Source organism: Falco punctatus, assembly GCF_963210335.1.
Source record: "Falco punctatus genome assembly, chromosome: 7".
In the NCBI taxonomy this organism is placed as follows: domain Eukaryota; kingdom Metazoa; phylum Chordata; class Aves; order Falconiformes; family Falconidae; genus Falco; species Falco punctatus.
This window is the reverse complement of record NC_137587.1, coordinates 65,252,176-65,272,962: the sequence shown is the minus strand read 5'-3', so window position 1 is coordinate 65,272,962 and position 20,787 is coordinate 65,252,176.

Genomic DNA, 20,787 nt, shown 5'->3' with positions numbered 1-20,787 from the left:
TCAAGGGCATTTGAGTCCCATTTCCCTCACTTAAAAATGAATCAAAAAGAAAGACTGGATCTTACCAACAGTAGCATGCATGGCCTCACATTTTCTAGGTTAGTGCCGGCTGGCTCGGGAAGAAAAACCTTCACCAACGCACAGGTCACTCTTATTTGTCTTATAAGATGACTCATAAGTCATCGACACTCAGTGACAGGGTACTGGGCCACGTTAGGCATGGCTGTGCTGTGGTCTTTCTCTATATATTCCCCTTAACCTTACATGCAAATAGTGCATTCTTCTTCTACATAGTTGCATATGTTGTGTTATTTGGAAAGAGCAAATGCAGGCTCTGAATCTAGTACTTTGATTGATACCATTGCATGGTAGGATGCCCTGCTCCAAGTTCATTTGGCAGCAATGATGCCGTGTCAAATCTTACTCAAAGTTTAGCAGCAATTTTCAAACCCTGAGTGCTGATAAGAGCTGAGCAGGCATAGCATAACAATTTCCATGAAAGCATTCCCATTCCTTTTTTATTTGCTTTCTGCATCTTCTGTATTGAACATAGCTAATAGTGGGAACACTTGAAAAAACAGCTCTCCACATTTCTGAGCAAATGCAGGAGGGTATTCATGGTAAAGCAGTTGCTACCTCATATGTATTCTCACTCACAAACTTGAGTCCCATTGTCTTGTTCACCTAATCATGAAAGAAAAAACATACAGCGGGAGAAAAGGTGAGTAACTCTGGAAGACAGAAAAGCCACTCTTCATGTACTTCATGTCTAAAAGGTGCCAGTCATGCAGACAGATGTGTACACATCCATTACATGCAAGTATGCTGAAATTTTAGTTCAAGATGCAAACGTACCCCTTCAAAATACTATTGTACTCTAACCATGCATCCACATTTGGTTTTCTTTGAAGCCCTTCAAGGATATTGCTAATGATATCAGTCTTAATATAAAAGTCTTAAGAACAGCACAGACTAATGTAATTTCTGTGGTAAGAAAGGGAAATACCTTGCAACAGAAGACAAAATCTTTTGTAACATGATCAGTGGATCTAGTCAGAATGAAAAAAAAAATACTGCATGGATTTCTGACTATCAAATACTTCTCTGAACAGTTTTGCTGTGAACATTTGTGACCATGAAAATATTTCAGTGATTCATTTTGAAGAGCAAATGAATCTCAGAAAGCTGCAATCTATTCAGAGGCAATTAAATAACAGCGAGAGGATTCACAGACTCAGTTATTCAGCCAATCTAGCACTATGTTGAGAGAAGATACGTGACTTTGCTGTAGTACAGCGCACTCTGCTTAAATAGCACTTGCTCCATCTTGGTTGTGTTCAGCTTTTTCTGCAGCTTTTTTCTTTCTTGACTTTCTTGCTGCTATGGTGAATGACTGTCACAGGAGCGTACAGAAAGGATGTTTAGGACATGAGTAGAGACAGCAGCCAGAAATGGTAATGGGACAGTGTGTTACCAGCAGGTTCTGCTTTTCTGTGTGTGTGTGGGAAGGGTAAGCGAGAGCTGGCAGCTGATCTATCGCTGTGTTCATGAGAGACAACTGTACATCTCTTGTCCCAGTACTTCAGCTCAGTCACAGCTCTTGCTTTATGGCTGGTGAAGGAGAGACCAGTTCCCACAACACAGCCAGCCTTGGATACTGCTGCTGGCATCAGTGCCTACGACAGCAAGGAAGTCTTGATAGCTTTGTATGCACAGTCTCTTTCTGGTGCCACATCCACAAAGCATGGTGAAGGATTGGGAGAAGTGGGTGGATCTGTGGATCACTATTCTTTGTGATCCAGGGTATCCAGACAGGATAATTCAGCCCTGGATCTGTGCAAGCGCTGGCTACATGGAGTTATTAAAGCTCTGACCTACCCTTGTCCATCTTCATTCACCTGCACATTGTGATCAATAATGCATATTGCTCATTGGCTTCTCTTCCCCAGTGCGTGTAGCATTACTACAAGCACATTTGTTTGCTGATGACCCAAAAGTAAGTAGGCTCGTCTGCCCCTGTGCAACCTTACTCTTGGACAAGGCCCCCCTTTCCTGCAGCTGAGTTCTGTTTCCAGATGAAGATTGTTTGAGTCTTAAAGTAGTGAGTGTCTTCAAGATGGGAGCAAATTAGAAGACATGTCAAAAGAACAACTACAACAGGAACCCTTAATTACCAGGTCTTAAATCACTCTGGCAAATTGTCAGTGTGCTTATATTTCTGCCTTACTCCCCCAAGTTTGGTGATGGATGACCACTGATAGGAGTAAGTTGGAACTCATGATTTGGCACCCGATCCCAGCATTAACTAACTCATCCCCCCGTTGCCACAAGAGAAAGCATAGGTTCTGATCGAGTTTAAGAAGTTAAAGTAACCGTATCAGAAAAATGAATACAGCACTGATTTCCAGCTCAATGGAAGATGTTAGGATATAGCACAAAATGTCAAGAGACTACTTTTCCAGCTGCAGCCAGCCAGCAGTTCTTCCCATCCTGCTAAGGTGCATAAAAAAGCCTCCTCAAATGGATACTCATGGGGTTTTATTTTTGCCAAGTTCTGCGTATTAAGGTATCCAAAATATCTGAATACACTGGCTTCTCAATGAGATATCTAACAGGAAGAGGACTTGTACTCTTCTTCTGTAAGGTTGCATTTATACTGTGTTTTATAGATCAGTAAACTGACAGAGAGATTCGGTACCTTGCTAAGGACCACGAGGCAGGCAGGTGGCAGAACAGGAACTATGGCTTGGAAATGCCTCTTGCTCTTCTGTCTGCTGAAGAGTCAGACTACGCTGACCCGTGTGAATGTAATGAGGAAGGGAGCGAGGGAGAGAGTGCACAGGAACTTCTCTCCTTTTATCACACCTTTGCATGCCCGCGAGGGCCCTGACCCCTCCTACACCAAGCCCTCTGCAAGGGGGCAGGTTCAGGAAGGATCAGGGTGAAATGTGAACTCACTATTTATCACTCTGAGAGGTCAGACTGAGAGTCTGGACGTGAGGCAGAGGCATCTTGGATTTCTTCCAAGGCTGGAGTAGCTGCTGTGGTATGTGCTGCCCAGGATTTTCCACAGCAAATTCTGGTTCAGCTGTAAGTCTTTTTAGAGGCTCTGCCTGAAATTTCTTTCATTCTTATCCTTTCAGCTAAGGGCACTCAGGGCATCCTGACCACTACCCTTCGTATACCACAATCCTTACATCTCAGTGCCTACAAGGAGGCAGCTTTGCAGCCAGTGCCAGTTGCATAGCTCTGCTGACACAGGTTTATAGCTGCTACGGATCTGGCCTCATATTTTGACTGTTACACACACAGCACAGGCAGCACTGCTCTTCCCTATTTTCATCATCACCAAGAAGATTTTGTTTAGGACTGTGGTTTACAAAGATCTTATTATAGAGAAATGAAAAGAAAACTCATCTAAAATCTGGTTACATTGAAAAATTCCAGCTGTCTTGCAATTCAGTGCAGCTGTGCTATCTACTATCTTTTTTCTCTTCCTTTTACATCTCTTTATAGAACATTAGCTTCTATAGAAAAATGCATTTTTTTTAAACATGGTGATTTTTTTTCCTTCCCTCTTCATTATTTGCTGGCTGTTATTTCCACCAATGAAACCTACAGACTCTGACAAGGAAAATGCAAAGATATTTTGAGACAGAGGAACAGCAATGAGGAAAAAAATAGCATTCATGAAGAGTTTCTACTGGCAATCTCTTGTCCGTGATTTTTTTCTTATACAAACTGTAATATGATGATATTATGCAACTGCCTTCACATATTAGAATCATTATGAGCAGTAGCTTTGTGATATCATACAGCAGGTGCTAAGAACAGTTTTTGCTTTTTCCCCAAAGCGACTACAAAATTACTTACGATTTCATTACAGAACAATCAACACTTTGTGGGGAGAAGTTTGTATTATTTTGTGATTGTGTTAGTGAGGGAAAAAAAATCCTCTCTTTCTGGGGAGTTTGCAGCATTCTCAGGGTGAATACTAAACTGAATTCATTTGTAGCCAAATGCCTATGTCCTTAGCCCCGCAAATCTCTGATGGAACTGGAAGGACTCCAGTCCTCACTCAGCTCTCTGCTTTCTCTTGCAAACTCAAGTCAGAACGGCTCTGTGCATCTCACCTGAGGATTGAATAAGTGCAAAGATGTGGGCAAAATTTAGCCCTTCAGCCAAGACTGAAAGGGTCACTACAAGAGAAGGTCTTACATTTACCTCGCCTTTAGGATAAAAACAAAACCAAAACATTAAAAAAAATTCAGCCTAGGTGGGGTGAGGCAGGTTCACAACCAGGCAGATGTGAAGTCCAGCCAAAGCCTTCTGAGAATCAACAGCCACTTTAAAGCAATGCACGTCTTTTATCTTCTCTCTGGAGAAACTCTGGGGCTTAGGAAAGCCTCACCTCTGGTCAGCTCAGGTTACTCCAACAGGAATAATTCCAGATGATTTCTGCTTCCAGAGGAAGAGACAGCCACAGCCCAAGGTCTGCAGGTCTCGGTGTGAGAAAGACCAGCAAGCTTATATAAAGTTGCATTTTCTTTCCAGCGTTCCCTGCCAGTCTCCAATGCCCATATGGCAGCTGGACTGCCAGCCACAGAACTGCTTTATTTCTGTTAGAAACAGAGCAGAGATTTCATTATCAATTTTTAGTCAGGGAATTGCAGAACTGTGGTGGAAATCTGCAAGCTCCAGTTCCTCACCCCTTCAGTTTAATATCCCAAAGGCTGCAATTCTTTCCCCCCCAAAAGCCCGTGCTCTTGTCCTATCCATCCCAAAATACAATTAATATACTAAAAAGTACTTTTCCACTAAAAAAGCAAAACGTGCCCATTGGGTTGTATTTTCTGTTCCAAAAAGATGCTTTGCTCTTATTTTATAAACACGTAGTACCAAACATTCCCTTTAAAACCTGAAAATATTTAAAATAGCTCTCTATATATTAAGGATAGGCAGCAGAAGCATAGGGAAAGTCTATACAGAAAGAAACGTAAAAGTACAGTGAGGCAGGGTAACCAAATAGCTGGAACACTTTCCCCTCCATGTGAACTGCTAAAGTGCAAATCACAACATTCAAAGCTCCAGCAACTCAGTGCAGTTTTTGTTACATCTGAAAACAGAGATACAGATCAATTATACTCCAGAGAAAATACCTTAACATCATTCCTTGCAAGAGTACAGCTTTGAGTAAGACACATTGCACTTTCAGCAGTGGTATTTTAAATACCAATCACAGCCGATCGTGGTTTCACTGCTGCAGGAAAACATTGGAATAATATTGTTTCCCAGCCTTCATGTCATATTAAATCAGAAGCAAAGCCCTCGATAGCTGCTTTAGCCGCTAGTTTCCAGACAGGGGTACTTTAGATCTGGCTCACTGCAGCTACAAAGCAAGAGCATAAAGTAAGCGAGCCAGGTGGTACGCGCTCACCAGGCGAGGGGCTCTCGGGGGTTTTGGTGATGCTGCTCTGAAGTGAATCGATTTGAGGACCCTTCCATGTCTGTGGGACTGCCTGGGGATTTCCAGCTGTTGCCAGAGTGCACAGCTGGGGACAACAGGACACCGACTCAGCACAACCTCATGCCACAGTGATTGCTGTCAAACTCGTGACCCTGGACAACTGGAGGTTCTAAAATAAAGCCAACAGCCAATGTATTGCTTGCCAAAATGAAAAACCACGTGTGAAATAGCTTATAGATGCTCCATCACCGCAGTCCACTGCAGAACTAAAATCAGACCAGTTACACTGACGAATTGGTCTGGTAGCAAATCAGTTGACGTAAAAATATGTCTCCTAGGCACTATTCCCATCAGATGGGTACAAACCCCTTTGCGCAGCCCCACAGCACCCCACACGTGGAAGCCAGCCGGATGCCCGCGGGCACCGGGGCTGAGCCCCCTCGGGCCAGGTCCGCGCTCCCCGCGGCAGCGCCCTTGCAGCACCACGCTGCGGGATTACAGCTCCGCTCCTTTCCCGAGCCCGGTACTCATGCTTTGTGGGATAAGCAGATATTTTTAACCCATTTGATCCTCGCCGAAGGGACTGAGATCAGGTATATAAATGAGACGGAACCAGGCACACACGAAACACGCCTCAGCGAGAAGACAAACGAGTTGCACGGCAGGACAACGCCACGACCCCCACGCGGGGTGCGAGCTCCCCGGGCGCTGCGCTGGGGCCCCGCACCGCGCCCTCCTCAGCCGCTGCAGATGCTCGGAGCGCCCCCCGTGCCGCCCCCAGCGCAGCAGCCCGCGGGCAGCGGCGGCGGGACGGGCGCGGGGCTCCCGGGAGGGGCGGGCAGGCAGCCGCTGGGCCGCGGCCCCGCTTTGTGCTCGCTGCCGCCGCCATGCCGCCGCGCCGCCCGCCGCCGGTAGATGGCGCTGTCGCACCGCGGAGGCGGCCACCGCGGCGCTGCGCTGATCGCGCTCCTGCCGCGCCCCGCCGCGGAGGGGCCGGGCCCGCGGCAGCGGCGAGGGGCGGGTTCCCACTCCTGGCACGGAGAAACGGTCACTCTCCGGGCGAGGGATGCAATGAAGGCCGGGTCCTTTTTGGTTTTTTGTTTGTTTTTTTTTTTTTCCCCTAAACAACGGGGTTTGTATCAGGATAAAAAAAAAAAAATTAACATGAAAGATTCAGCTTGCTGCTGCAAACCCCCAGCAACTCCGGGGAATTCCTGCATAGAGATGAATATGGATGAAAATCTATATTACCCCAGGCACCATCTTAGCACAGGATGTTTATGAAATATTCCTGAAATGTAGTTTATTTACAAATCAAGTTATCCACTTATGTGAGATACTTAAAACATTTATGTGTTTAGTGGACGGTTATTATTATTACTTATCACTTGTTAAGCACCAGGTGCTCCATGCTGTACAAGCCATGCACATAAGAAGTCGGTCCCTCCTGCTAAGAAGATACAGCGGAGGGGCCTGGGCCAAAGTCTGGGCAAGTTTTTTCCGAATCTGGCCATAGCTGATGACAAGATGCCTAGAGGAAGCCGAGGAAGGAATAAAAGCTTTAAGGATTATTTTTTCTTTCCCCCCATCAGGTTTGTTTATTTGTTAGCTATATTTCTTCAGAATACCCGCCGCTGGATCAAAGTTCATTTCAAGCAATTGTGATCACAAAATAACTGGATCAGAAGCTGCTTCTTTCTTCCCTTCTTACGTACCTGCATCAGAGGCTTTTTCCTTCTTCCTTTGAGCACTGGGCAGAAGAGATCATGTACCCAGCCCTAACAAAACCCAGTTTCACACCATTAAAAGGAGGATGAATTGGAACACTCGCGAAGGACTAGACGAGCTTCAAAAGAATATTTGTAGCAAATCCCTGAGTCCTAACAATTTGTAAAATGAGAAAAATTCCTTAGCAGTCTCCACGCTGTATACACAGGGCTCTAGCTCTGTGTACTGGCACTGCACAGTATGCAAATATATCGCATTCTCTATTTTTGTCTGTACATGCTTTTCAGTAAGAGCTCACCAAAGCAACTATCCCTTTCTCATATAGAAAGCTATAACTATGGTAACAGGATCTCATCTGTTGTAAAATGCTGGGGTTGCTTTTTTTTGTTTTGTTTTGTTGAAAATAGTGATTTTACATCCACTTTCCCACACATATGTTAAGATTTTGCATCTGTAGCAAACCTGTATTCACTGCACTTGGTTTTAGAGTAGGAGAAAACTTCACGGTTAGTAATCTGTGCAGTGCGTGTCCTCGCTGAGCAGAAAGCAGTGTCATGCAAGACATGGAACCAAGCGTGCCGGCAACTTTAGGGCAGAGGGTAGCAATTCTTTTCATGAAGAAGAATCTCTCTAATTCATCAAAAGAGAGACAGACGTTGCTCGTACAGAGTTTAAAATCACAGCAAGAACTTGTTACCCTTTTGCAACCTCTCTGGACAGAGTCTGTTTCTCCATTCGGTGAAGAGGGAATCGCTCGAGGTACACACACAACCCCTTCCCTTTTAACTGCCTCACCATCCCTGAGGAGGGGATGAAATTCTGCGCTTTAGAGCAGGATTGTTCTTTGTTTGTTGATTTGTTCCCCATTCTGTTTTAAGCAGGTATTACAAATAGAAACCACCTAATACAAATATCAGCTTCACAGAAAAAGCACTGTTAAACTATCCAACATAAAATTTGGAGCACCTATACTATGTATATTTTGCATACAACACAATTTATTTTTCTATGCCATTTCCTTTTACAAAATCATCCCCAAATAACCTCTTCCTGCCTATTAAATACATTCTTTTTCATGCCTTTTTTTACATGCTATTCTTTATCAAGCCTTTAAACTCTTTTCTCAGGTAATCTTGAATTTTGCAAATGTTCAGCTGTAGCAGAGCAGCATAGGGACAGACAAGTCAGTGCTACCCCTGTATCAGTAATGAGCTCCCTCAGTGCAGTCCTGAATTAGGTCTTAGCCTACCAAGTTACAGAGCTTTCTCTTGCATAATGTTTTCTTCATGAATATTGATTAAGAAAATAACTCATTAATGAAGGGGAAAAAAGAGAAAAATATGCAGTTTTAGAAGTTATAGTGGAAAATATATTTCATACAAGTAACTCGGCTGAAGCTGACCAACAACAAAAAAACAGAACACCCAAAATTCAAAATTCAAAATTCTGTCCTTAGCTCACCCCTTTACGGTAAAGTATTACAGCCCATTTCACACTGTTTAGGGAGTCATGCTCTTTGCAGGCTGTTGTACTGTGTAAATATGAATGCAGAGCAGAAAAGCCATCATCCTTCTTGCTAAATTCCCTAAACTTCAGGGAATTTAAAGACAGACCTTTAGCAGCATTTTAAGCCTTTTGAATATAAATTTTGCCCTTTCTCTGTTGAATAAAAATCTCAAACAGAAAAGCACCCCCCAAACCTTCCCTGGATGTTTTAAAGAAGTTTGTCAACCAGATAAATATCAATGACGATGGGATGGGCATATTTTTTTAAAATATAAGTTCCAAACATACATACTTTCTTTTCAGTAGGAGCTGGGCAGAAGTTGTTGGCAGGATTTTTGGTCTCTGTTATGTACGATGTCAGATGATATGGTCTCTTGTGGTTTTAAAATTTATGAATTTAGGAACTGCTCCAGTTATCTATGAAGTCATTGTCCCTTTGAGTTAAGGGAGGTAAAAATGAAGTCAAATTAATAGCTTTTAGAAAACCACCTTTTGTTTGGTACTTATTTGAGAGGCAAGTGTCATAGTTCTGTGCCCATAGACGTATGAAAGTTTGTTTTAAATGGGGCTTTTTAATGTTACAGATTCGTCTCCTATGAAGTTAGGTTATTACATAAATGATCTCTTGAGAGCTGATTTTACATGTGAAAACTGACACGGCACAGCATGCTCAGAGAAGCTGGCAGCATGCGTGCTAAAACTGTGCACTGACATATTTGAATATTTTTGGGGGCTCCTTAGCAAAACCAGCTCTTATTTACAGTGAAATAAATCGCTGGCTTTTAATGGTCATTTTCCCAAAGCATCTGCTGAAAAGCTTTCGTCCATGTGCTGCACCTGCTAAAATCAGATTAAAGAACAACCAAAGCTGTTTTCTAAAGGGTCCATGTCTGTGGGGAGGACGGGGAATTAAAAAAGGAACTGCAATCAGAAAGACTTTAAAAAAAGTATTTTGTGGCTTTAAATTCAGAAACTGAAAAGACAGTTCTCATTTTTTTAATAAACAGGTAACTAATATAAGACCAAGATAAAAGGCAGCAATAAAAGTCAAGTTAAAAGCTCTCCCTTGGTTAAGGTTTAATTCAAAATATAAGAAAGTTTGTAACCAAATTAAAACTATCACTATACCTAGCAACCCTCCAGTGGCCACAGGCTATTTTGCAAATAGATCTTTGCATTCTACTAATTTTTTAGGGAAGAAGTGCATCACCTTAGTTCAAAGAACAGGCATTCTAATGATGTTATTGGGTAAATGCTGAATTTTAATATTAATCGGTTTACTGGTTATTAATTTGGTGCTTGAATATTAGGGGAAAAAATGCTCAGCTCTCAGTGTTTGTCCTGACTGAAGGGTAGAAATGAGGAGAAATAAACCACTGATGGACAGAGTTTGTTTTGGTAATTACTGAAAAAGCCAGCTGTGATATATCTGATCTGTCCTTTTTAGGTACCATTTCTACTTTCAATACTACATTTGCTTTCAATATTTGTGGTCATTGCAGGTCTCTGTGCAAAGTTATTTAATGCTGCTGTTTGTTGTATAACACCAATGTATTCTGTGATACCGGAGTTCTGCCAGTTCAAAGGAGATGGCCCTATGGAGCATCTTTTTCATGTCATGGCTTTTGCTAGAGGCTTTTGTTTAAAGCATGCTTCCAGCACACTGTCTTGTCTCTCCCACTCTCTCTCCTGTTCACGTGTGTGAAATAGCAAAGTAATTTGCAATATAAATTACCAAATCAACTGTTGAGTTTACAAATTGAATATGCATGAAAATATTGCATAATATTACTACCTTCCTCAACCTAATATAGGTAAATATGTCTGAAATTTGTGTTGGTGGAAGAGTGGGTATTTATATACTGTAGATATTAATTACAGTTGGGCTAATTTGAAGTTTTTGTTATTAATTCCTTTATAGTTTCACTGCCATTGGGATTAACTGCAGCCACCTACAAGCACAACCATTTTGTAATATTCTTAATTACATTGAAGAGACATTCTTCTTACAGTTAAAAGAGTCCTTTAACAAGCTCCTTCTAGTCTCTTTTGTTTATTCAAAACAAATATTAGCCCAGAAAAAAATGGACCAATACTCCGAGAATAAAAATGGGCCGTAGGGACTTAGACTAGCAATGATTTTGGTGAGTGCTTAATTTCTTGTTTGGTTGAAAAAAGACTGGATTGGCTATTGACAGGTCCCTATCAATAGGCAGACCCCCGAGGTCTGGCTATTTGCACATGGCCTGATTGACTTGTCCTTAATAGACATATAATTGTTGACAAATACCTTCCAATAGACTGTGGCAGGCATGGCTGGGCAGACAAAAGAGGCTTCTTTACAACAGAGACCAGAGCAGAGCAATTCAAGAGACACAGCACCTTAACCACGAAATAGCCGGCTTCCCCAAAGAAGCTTCTAGAGCAAAAAGTTTAAAATCAACCCTGTTTTCTACCTCCAGTGTCTGACAGCCAGCTCAGATACAAAAAGCAGCATTGTCCAAAGACCATATGGATCCATTCAGGGTGTCCCTTCTTCTAGACAACTTCAAAATACATCTTAATCGCAACGTACAGCTGAATTTTAACAGTAAACCTGTGCACAAACCAAACCTATGCACTTAGCTGTCTGCCCGATCCCCACCCCCCACTCCCCGCCTTTTTTACCACCCTTTTCCCAGAGCCTTTGGTTTTTAAAAATACAACTGAATTTTTTTCCTGCTACCATATGCTCTTTCTCAGGTACTTTGTCCTTAAGCATCCACCCCAGCTGTTATTAGGGACACTACGCCAGGGCAGGTGGGCCTTCTGCTGCTCTTAAGTCCTCATGTTTCTACTAGTTCATTAAATAATACTGTGATATGAATTTTTAGAAGCAGAAAAATAGCGTGCACTGGCTGGAGGTGCATGGTTCTGAAGCTTTCCAGTCTCCACAGATTCTTGCAGCCATTGCGGGTGGTTGGTGCCTTTAGAAGCAAGATTCAGAAATGGATGCTTAACATAGGTCACCGATTTGTGAAAGTTTTGGCTAACTTTTCAGGGTACCTCAAGAAATCTGTGGTGGAGCCTGCAGTCTACATCTAAGGATCTGGATCTAAACACAGCCTCATTTTGTGCAGTGCCTTCACACACACACACACAATTCTAAATGAGAGAGTTAAATAATACGTTTACTGTGCTATTATTTTCTGTGTTAAATAACAGCACAGAAAAGAAAATGAAGAGGTGTAGGCAAAGGAAAAAAGATAATAAACCACATTTATCTGTCCTCAAGATTATAGTTCTATATTGGATATGTTGGGGAATTAATTACATGGATTTTTAGAATGTTTAGTACATTATAGGCATTGCAATACTTGTCACAAGACAAAAGGCCATTGAAATGATGCAGTACAGCCTTAGGCAGCCATAAAAGAACAAATTGTTCAAGTTTGTGCATCAGTGCGAGATCCAAAGAACCCTGGCTCCAAGAAAAATAGCAGTGAAATTTAGAGATGTACCTACTCTGTGGATTTACCCAGAAGTGGACTGAAACCTGGACTCTGGCCTTTCAGTCCTGGGTTTGGTGCGCCTGCCTTTCCCTGTCAGCAGCAAGCTGAGAAATCACTCTTGAAAGTTTGCCTTGCAGGATTTCTTCTCTTGGTCATTTCAGATTTAGTAGTGTCTTCCCCCTTGGGATACGGTGCCTGTCAGGTAGAGGTAACACCTTTATCCTGTGGCATAAGCGACTTGCAGAGAGGAGACAGAGAGGTGGGGGAGGAGGATCAGGAAGGGTGCTCCTTAAATCTCTAAGCTAATGTCTTCAGCCTCCCACCTCTTTCCTCCCAAACTAATAAAAACAACCATTAAAAAAGGAGACAGAGAGAAAAAAATAAACAGCACAGACTGTGATCAGAGGCAAGCAAAGTAGGTTACAAATTAGTGTGACACCATCAAGGTGACACTGTAGACAACCTCTGACACCCAACATAAAGCTGAATGCCTTGTGCCAAAAAGACCTTGAGCCTTGTCTTTGATTCTTATTGATCAAATACATAGATTAAATACAGTATCAGATGGCAAGGCTAAAGCCTGGGATTCTGCATACAGTGAAGACCCTCAGACATGAAAGAACAGATATACAACAGAGATAGACAGACAGAGAGAGAGAATAATTGTATCGTGAATAAACAGATGTAGGCTGAGGCAGACAATGTTATCTGGCAGATGGGCAGGGCTTTTTGTACTTGCTGCACTTACAGGTCATGAAATCCAAATGCCAATAATATTAGGAATAAGGGACAACATTTTTAACGGTGTTTTTGCAATCCCCAAACATTCCTGAGCATGTGCATCCTGTGACCAGCTGCTTCAAAATGGTGTGCGCGCTTCTCTCTGTGTGTGTATGTCCATTAATTCAGAATTACTCCAATTACGAGCTTTTGATGCTCCGAACCCCTCTTTCTAACCCAAAAGAGATGGAGAGTCCTCGGCCTGTCCAATCAGATCATTTTCCCTCCTGCCTGCAGCAGATGTAAGCAATTTACTTTTTTATTTCTGCATATTCAGTGCGAGCGGAGCTGTTGGTGACTTCTCACCCCGGAGCCTGCAGGATTCTAACCCTATCAAATTAAAGCATTTTGCTCACTTATTCCCAAGCGCTCGGCTGGTGCTTAGCAGGCCTCCCGCTGCATAGCAATGGCGGGCGTTCGTGTCCGCTCATACCCCGAGCCTAATCAGAGATTATTAAGGAAAATATACAGTGCTTTAATTTGATGAGACTGGTTATAGGTACTGCAGTTAAAGGTCACACTCTTGCGTGTATCTCCCTCAGTCACTGTAATATTTTCCTCTCGCTTGACAATCCTCAGCTCCAAACAATAGGCCAAGAAGACACGTTTATTTTTGTCACGCTGTGATGAGCTCAATAGGGACAAAAATGAATTATTTAAAGTTCGCATAAACAAACAACCCCAGGCCAGGTTCCCCTTAGCCCACTCACCCACTCTGCATTTTTGTGCACGTGTGTGTGTGCACACGCTTTGTCTCTCTTGCCTTTAAAGAACATGTGATAAAAACCTTCCTCGGCTGGAAAGCGAAGTCATTTAGATGTCAAGTCCAGATACCATGGTAGCCAGTGGCCACTGCCTGCTGTTGGCTGTGGGGGGAAACCCTGCCCATGCAAGCCTTGAGCCTGGGCACGTCCCAGCATCAGGTACCTGGAAAGGACTTTTCAGCCTCTGTCTCCAAGAGCTTTCCACACCCAGTAGGAGGTAATGGAGCTAACCAGGGCGAACGAGAACACACACAAGGCCTGATACAGCAGGCTCTGAGCCTTTCTGCTGCCACAGTGGGAACCGAAGGGGTTCAGCTCAGTCCTCTGCAATTGAAAGGTTGAGGGAGTGAGGGAAGTGCATCGACTCCAACCTGCCCGCCTATGCCGTAGTAATCAGCTTGTGGCCTCGTCTAAATTCACACCACTTCTAGCAGGAGCTCTGCGGGTGTGGAAAGGAGGGGGAGGGAGGGGATACAACAATTTTCTTCTTCTGTCAGCCTTAACTTTACTGCCATTTGTTAAAATAGCAAGGTGGTTTAGTCTCTTGTAAGAGCTGCGTTGTGGGGAGGGAAAGAGCAAACCAGTGAGAGACGGGTGGGTTAATTCTAATCTCCTTTCAAGCCTAATGGTTTGAGCATATGTGTCCGTGCAGCAGACCAACAGCAGGCTTATTTACCTCCAAAATTTACATGAGAATTGCTTTATGCAGCTGTATGTAAAAATTCAAACCACACAGTGTCACTGTATCACACAGGTCAATCCAAAGCCCAGTGGCATTATAGCTAGAGACAAAAGCCTCACCACTTCACCAGGGTTTCCTTTAGGACTGAAAGTTGTTCTATTAAAAATGAAAAACAACAACAACAACAAAGTGAGCCTATTTCCACTGCTACCCCCCTTCCAGATTCCTTCCACATTCCTAAAAGGCTGCCAAATTATAAGGACCTGGAGCCTGATCCTGCATTTGCCACTCTCAGCAAGCTGCAAGGAGGGCTGCAAAGGATGTCAGGATTGGGCCAGCTTCATTTTGTGTCTGTGAATAATCCCGTTAGCTGATCCCCAGGCATAGACTTTTTATATACACATTACTGATGGGCAAAGGCAGAAGAGTTCACGGAGGTGCAGTTTCAGTATTTATCCTAAACAGAGGCAGACAGGCTCAGGCTGCTTGGGATGCTACAGGCATCCTGGTCCGTCTGGTAAATTGCTTGTGATTGCCTGGTTGTTGGTTTGTTTTTCTCCCCCCAGTTTGAAGGGTCTGTGATATCTCCAGAAAAGCCACAGCTATGTGTGCTGTGGAAATACATGCTATACACGTTTCTTCAGAGAAATGGGGAATTCTGCACTGCAGGAGAAATCAGAATCTTTCTAAATCACCTCAATTATATTGTGCTATGCTGATAGTACCCCAGCTTTTGCCACACAAAAAACCCACTCTGCTTCAGGACCCCTAATTCTGACTGTTTCCTAAGTAATCTGATAAGCTTTAACTGGTAAATTTGGCCGGTATTTCTAGCATGAACATGGTCAGATACAGCATTAGCAGCCTCTGCAGGGGAACTCCCTCAGAAAATGCAAAAGTATATCAAGGGCCAAAAAGTTACCCGTGCTTTTTTAAAACTTCATAAAAACTTTTTGTGTGGAAGCTTGGGACAGTTCTTATTTTAGTCTGAACCAATTATTCAGCCTTAATACCTGGACCCTGGTACGCTTCTGTCTTTGATCAGAAAGAACTTGCCTGAAGGCCAGCTCAAGACAGGTTCAAAGTCAAATGCTTTGATTTAAACCACTCTGCTCCCATCCATGAAAGAAGATGAGAAGAAGCCCTCTAGTATAAGACGCAGGTAAGTGCAATGCAGCATGTCACATGCAGTATTACAATGCAAAGCATATAAAAAGAAACGTTTCAGGGAGCAGAGTGCTTAAAACACAAATCACCCCCAAAATTTGGTGGTTTTGGCAGTGGTAAAACACCCGAGGGATTACAGCAAAATTCTGTAGCCTGTGAGAAACTCCACATATTCCACAGTTTATGCAAGAGAGAGAGAGATCTTCAGCATGCCCAAAGACTAAGAGCCACATGCTTGTGGTCTGAGAGCCTCTGGAACAAAAGGGTCTGCTAGCAATGTATGGAAGATGTGATACTGGTGGACCACTCCAGTTCTCTGAACAATTATTTCCTTAAGACATTTTGCTACATCACTCCAAATAACCATTTAGCTATGCGACCATAAAGATCTTTCCAGAGTTTATGAAACTTGGAGCGAGACAGAGACCCCTGGCTCCAGTATTTTAGTGAATAGTAGGATGATACCGACTGCCTGCCATGGAAAGAGATGGGACTCTGGCCCAGAAACCACCCTGGATTCTGCACAAAAAAGGAAACACAGTCTTCTGATGGCAATTGGAGTTTTTTCTCCTTTCCTACTTTCCTCAAGTACCTGGATGAATATTTCAGCCTCTGAACCCCCACATGCACAAGAAGAAAAAATTGTCCTTGGGCTTCACACAGGAAATGAAATGCAGGAAACACAACATCAAAATTCAGCTTTCTGACAGTGTCACCATTTTATCGCTCAGGTTGTTATCACTCTTCAGGGGAGTGATCATTTCCCCACCATGTACAGGAACATGGTAGGCAGGCTGCACTGCCTGGAAATGCAGAGAGATGATTTTCCCCCTTGCCATTCAGAACTTCACTTTGTTGACAAGAACTAAGGGAGTAAAAAGGAGAAGGGCTTTTTCAGATATCTTTTTCCACTTCTGGTGAATGAAAGTAACTTTCCTTTAACTATCAGTACTGTGGCAAATACGTTTAGTCACTGTATCCTGCTGGGTCTTTTCACTGGGGAAGATTTTGATGGCAGAGCTCTTCTTTTCTCCACTCACTGGTACCTTAGGCATTTTCCTATCTTCTTCTTTTCATTAATTTGCCCCTATCTATCCCTTCTGGTGTCCTGGTAATTTAAACAGAAGCCCAGAATTCATTGCAGCATAATACAACTCTACTAAAGCAAACCAGAGTTGATTTTTGCCTTGGAATGGGACCTGAGGCCTCTTTGGAAGAGAACTCTCCAAACCCCATCCCCACAACTGCACCAGTGATTTCAGCAAGACTGCCCTTGTGTGCAAGCCTGGCTGGCCAAGGCCTCCTTTCAAGATGTACCCTGATGGGGAATTAGAAAGTAACCACAGTAACATGTTCCAGGGCTGCTACAACACACCTTGTGGTATCACTCCACTATACACCACACTCACCACACACCAGCAGCAGTGACATAAGCAAAGGACATAAGCTGAGTGTTTCTGATATTGAAAGCTGCAACTCAGGCCACAAAAAGGGAAATGTTTGAGGGCAAGGCTTTAAAACTCCCCCCACGCCCCCAGTCAGCATAAGGGAATCTTAATTTAGAGATGATGTTTTCCTCATTCTGACTATCAAAACATATTCCTTCTTTTCAGACTCTGGAAAGGTCTGTTATAAATGTGTAATCCCACATAGCAAAAGAAAATCAAAACCAACATGCAAAAAAGCAAGCTGGGGCTTGCTTGTACAAGAGATCAAACCATCAGAAAAGTAAAACACAGCAGAGGATAAACAGGAGCAGGAAAGAGACGGCTGAAGAGAGAGAGAGTAATTAACAAACAACATATGCTATATGGAACAGGAGAGTCTAGCTCATAAAAAGCAAACACTGGACTCTCTTCTCTGCTTACACAGTGGTTCTGGAGGTTTTGACATGAGAATGATGAGAAACTAATTTCCAAGGTGCACCTCAGATGTTTGGTGCACAACACCACGGAAGGTCACAGCTTGCTGCCATCAGCCAAATGCACCTTCCAAGAGGTGAAATAAATCTTTAATACAAAGTGCCCTATTAAACTATCCATCCAGGCCAGAAAGCCTTTCATTTTCTCCTTATCAGATTCAGGTTCTGTGAATGCTGCTCACTACGCTGCTTCATCTAAACCATGGCTTGCTGGACTCCACATACTTCTTCCATACATACTAGAAATGGTCCAGACAAAATACAGAGGAAAATCTGACACAGCTTGAAATCCATCTAGATGAAAGGCACTTTTAGAAACCAGGGTGGAGGGAAGAACTGTTGTTTTTTGCTTTAAAAGTTCCTGCCATGTTCTCACCTGAGGAAGGATCTCTGCTTTTTTTGGTATGTCAGTCTCCACTTTTGGAAATGAGCACCTTTTCAATGCTACTGATATACTTAAAGGGCACCTTTTGTAGCCACTGCCTTTGAGAAAAAAGTTTTTTGACACTCATGGCATAACCTTCCTCCAGAGAGACACAAATCTACACAGATTTGACAAGAGAGCTCTTAAACCTCTCCAAGCAGCTATAAGCCAGAAAGTGAAGAAAAAGAGTCAAAGAACCTTGAGAACACATCAAGGTTCATTAAATGTCTTGGTGAGCCTTATGGTGCTCTGATCACTTATGTTTCTTTCTGTAAAGCCTAAAGCAGCATGTGTGTGCATACACAACTGGTTTTCTGCTACACTGATAGGCCAGGAAGAGCCAGATTTTTGATTGTGCCACAAAACTTTGGAATTCAAGCAGGGCTTCACTTTGGAATTCAAGCAGGGCTTCATGGTTCATAAGGATGCTGTGAAAGAGAGATGAGAGAAATGGAAACTTCAGAAAAATATGTTGGACTTTGGAAAGGAAATTAACTAATTACAGCATTATTTAAGTACATGGAAAGAGAACAAGGAAAGGAGGAATGAAAATTGCTATGGGGGAAAGGATGCTCTGAGTGCAGAAAATTTCACAAGCTTAAATGAATACCTTGCTTTTATTTTCTCTTAAGAGTGGCAATGTCAGACATTAGGAAATTACAAAGGCATTGCAATTTAGAAATATAGCTACATCTAAACAGGAAACAAAATTAAAATGTCAGTGCATTTCGGCCAGGACACTGGATGATCTCTAGCTGAGAATGAACACATGAAATTGCAGATCCAGTAGCAACTGTCAATAGCTAACAGAGCTAGTGCTGCACTGTAACATATGGAGGGAACAGCAGTACCTACCCCCTTGGCACCTACTTCTTGTACCTTGTAGTATTGTTTTCTTCTCCTTAGAGTGGATAAAGGGGATTTAGGGAAGACCTGTCAGTCAGTCCTTACCAGCTTACTAGATTTTAGAACAAATTTGAAGAAAGAATCAAAAGGAATAAAGGACAGACATTTACCATGTGGGGTTCCTAAAGCTACACTGTGCCAGGCTATCCTGAGAGATTTTTGATACAAATTATTTTATTAAAATTCTTAAAATGTATCCAGTCTTCATTACAGTATTTTAGCAGGTGCCACTTGGGAACTACTTAGTTCACTGGGGGAAAACAGAGAATTAGTCAGAACTCTAAGGTCTGGGCTGGTGACAGGGGAAGTGAAGATATAATATGCTGCAGGGGAAAATATGGGGCTGGAGTGAAGAAATTAGGGGAGTTCCTCGAAGATCAGTCTTTAGACTGATCTCATTTAATGGTTCATTAATAAAGTTCGCATAAAAAGCAAGAGTGTTCAAATGAAATTTGCAGATTGTACAAAGTTGGGAGGCACCATCAACACAAACGAGAATCACAGTATCATACAGGAAGAATTGGATGACCTTGAGGACAGAAGTAATAGAAATGGGATGAAATTGAACAGTACAAAATGCAAGGTCATGCACTAAAGGACTAATAATGAGAATTTCTGCTAGAAGCTGTTGGGAATGACAAAGGAGGAGAAAGACCTGGGTTTTCTAGTTGATTACAGGATAAATATGTGCCATAATATAATGCAACTGAAAAGGCAGATGCAATCCTAGGATTCATCACCTGTAATAGTGCTAATAACGAGAGGAAAATATTAATGCTACTACACAAAGCACTGGTGAGACATTATCTGCAATACAGCGTAAATTCTAGTTACCCATGCTCAGGAAGGATGCATGCAAATTGGAGCAGAGGGTGCAAAGAAGACTATTACAATGATCAAGGAACTGGAGAATTTCTGAGAGAAAACTAAAAGAGTCTGCTTGTTCAGTCTACCTAAATAATGGCTTAAAGGGACACAGATACAATTCAGGAACAGGGGTGCCCATACCAGGTATATAAGACATATACGTGTAGGTGTGACCCAGGCAGGAATGGCTATAAACTGGCTCCGAGTTCACATAATCTGGGAATTACAAGATATTTCTAACCATTGGAATAAAGATTCCTGAAATGATCTTCCAGTGAGTGTAGTAGAGGGAAAGAATCCCAAGCCAAATTACTAAAAGGAATGCAGTTTTAAAATATAACCTGATCAGATTATGAATACTACAACATAATATAAACATGGTGGCCATGGGGCAGCAAAGTAGGTTTGATATTCCAGACACGTGTTCTTAGACATACAAGTAGTCTTTTGTACTATTCCATTCAGGCCCAGACATTCCAAAAGGATGACACCAGCAAACAGGAGACTTTTTAACATGAGAAGGATCTTTTGGAGGTAAGAGTTAGTCAAGTTAGCATCGCAAAAAAATAATGAAATATTTAGGTCATGTGTATGTCATATCCAGAATCCATTTATGTCATATCCCAAATCCGTTTTAGGGAAAGATACTACTTTTTAGCTGAGAACAGCCATGAATAAAAAAATTGATTTTTCCTCATTCTAAGAGCCTGCTTGCCAGCAGTAACATATACTCTTTGGTTTTCTCTAGAAATATGTCTTGACATCAATACTTTATTAGAAGTCCTAGATTTGGTTGTCTATGACATAAATCAGCTATTGTTACCCTTATAGCCCACTGGAAGCAGTTTCGTTTTTTACAGACTTATTTTAATAAGGAAATATGAATAAAATTGTAAAACAATCCGGCAGTATCTAGGACTCAACTCTGTGCTTTATATACCAAACCAAAAAACTGATGACAAAACTCTGGTGTCCCTGACCTGAGTTTTTTTCAGCTCTACCCTTTTTCTGTACAACAGGACATTTAACAAAAACAAAACAAAAGAGAAAAAAACAAAAACAAAGAGACAGAATTTGCAAAAGG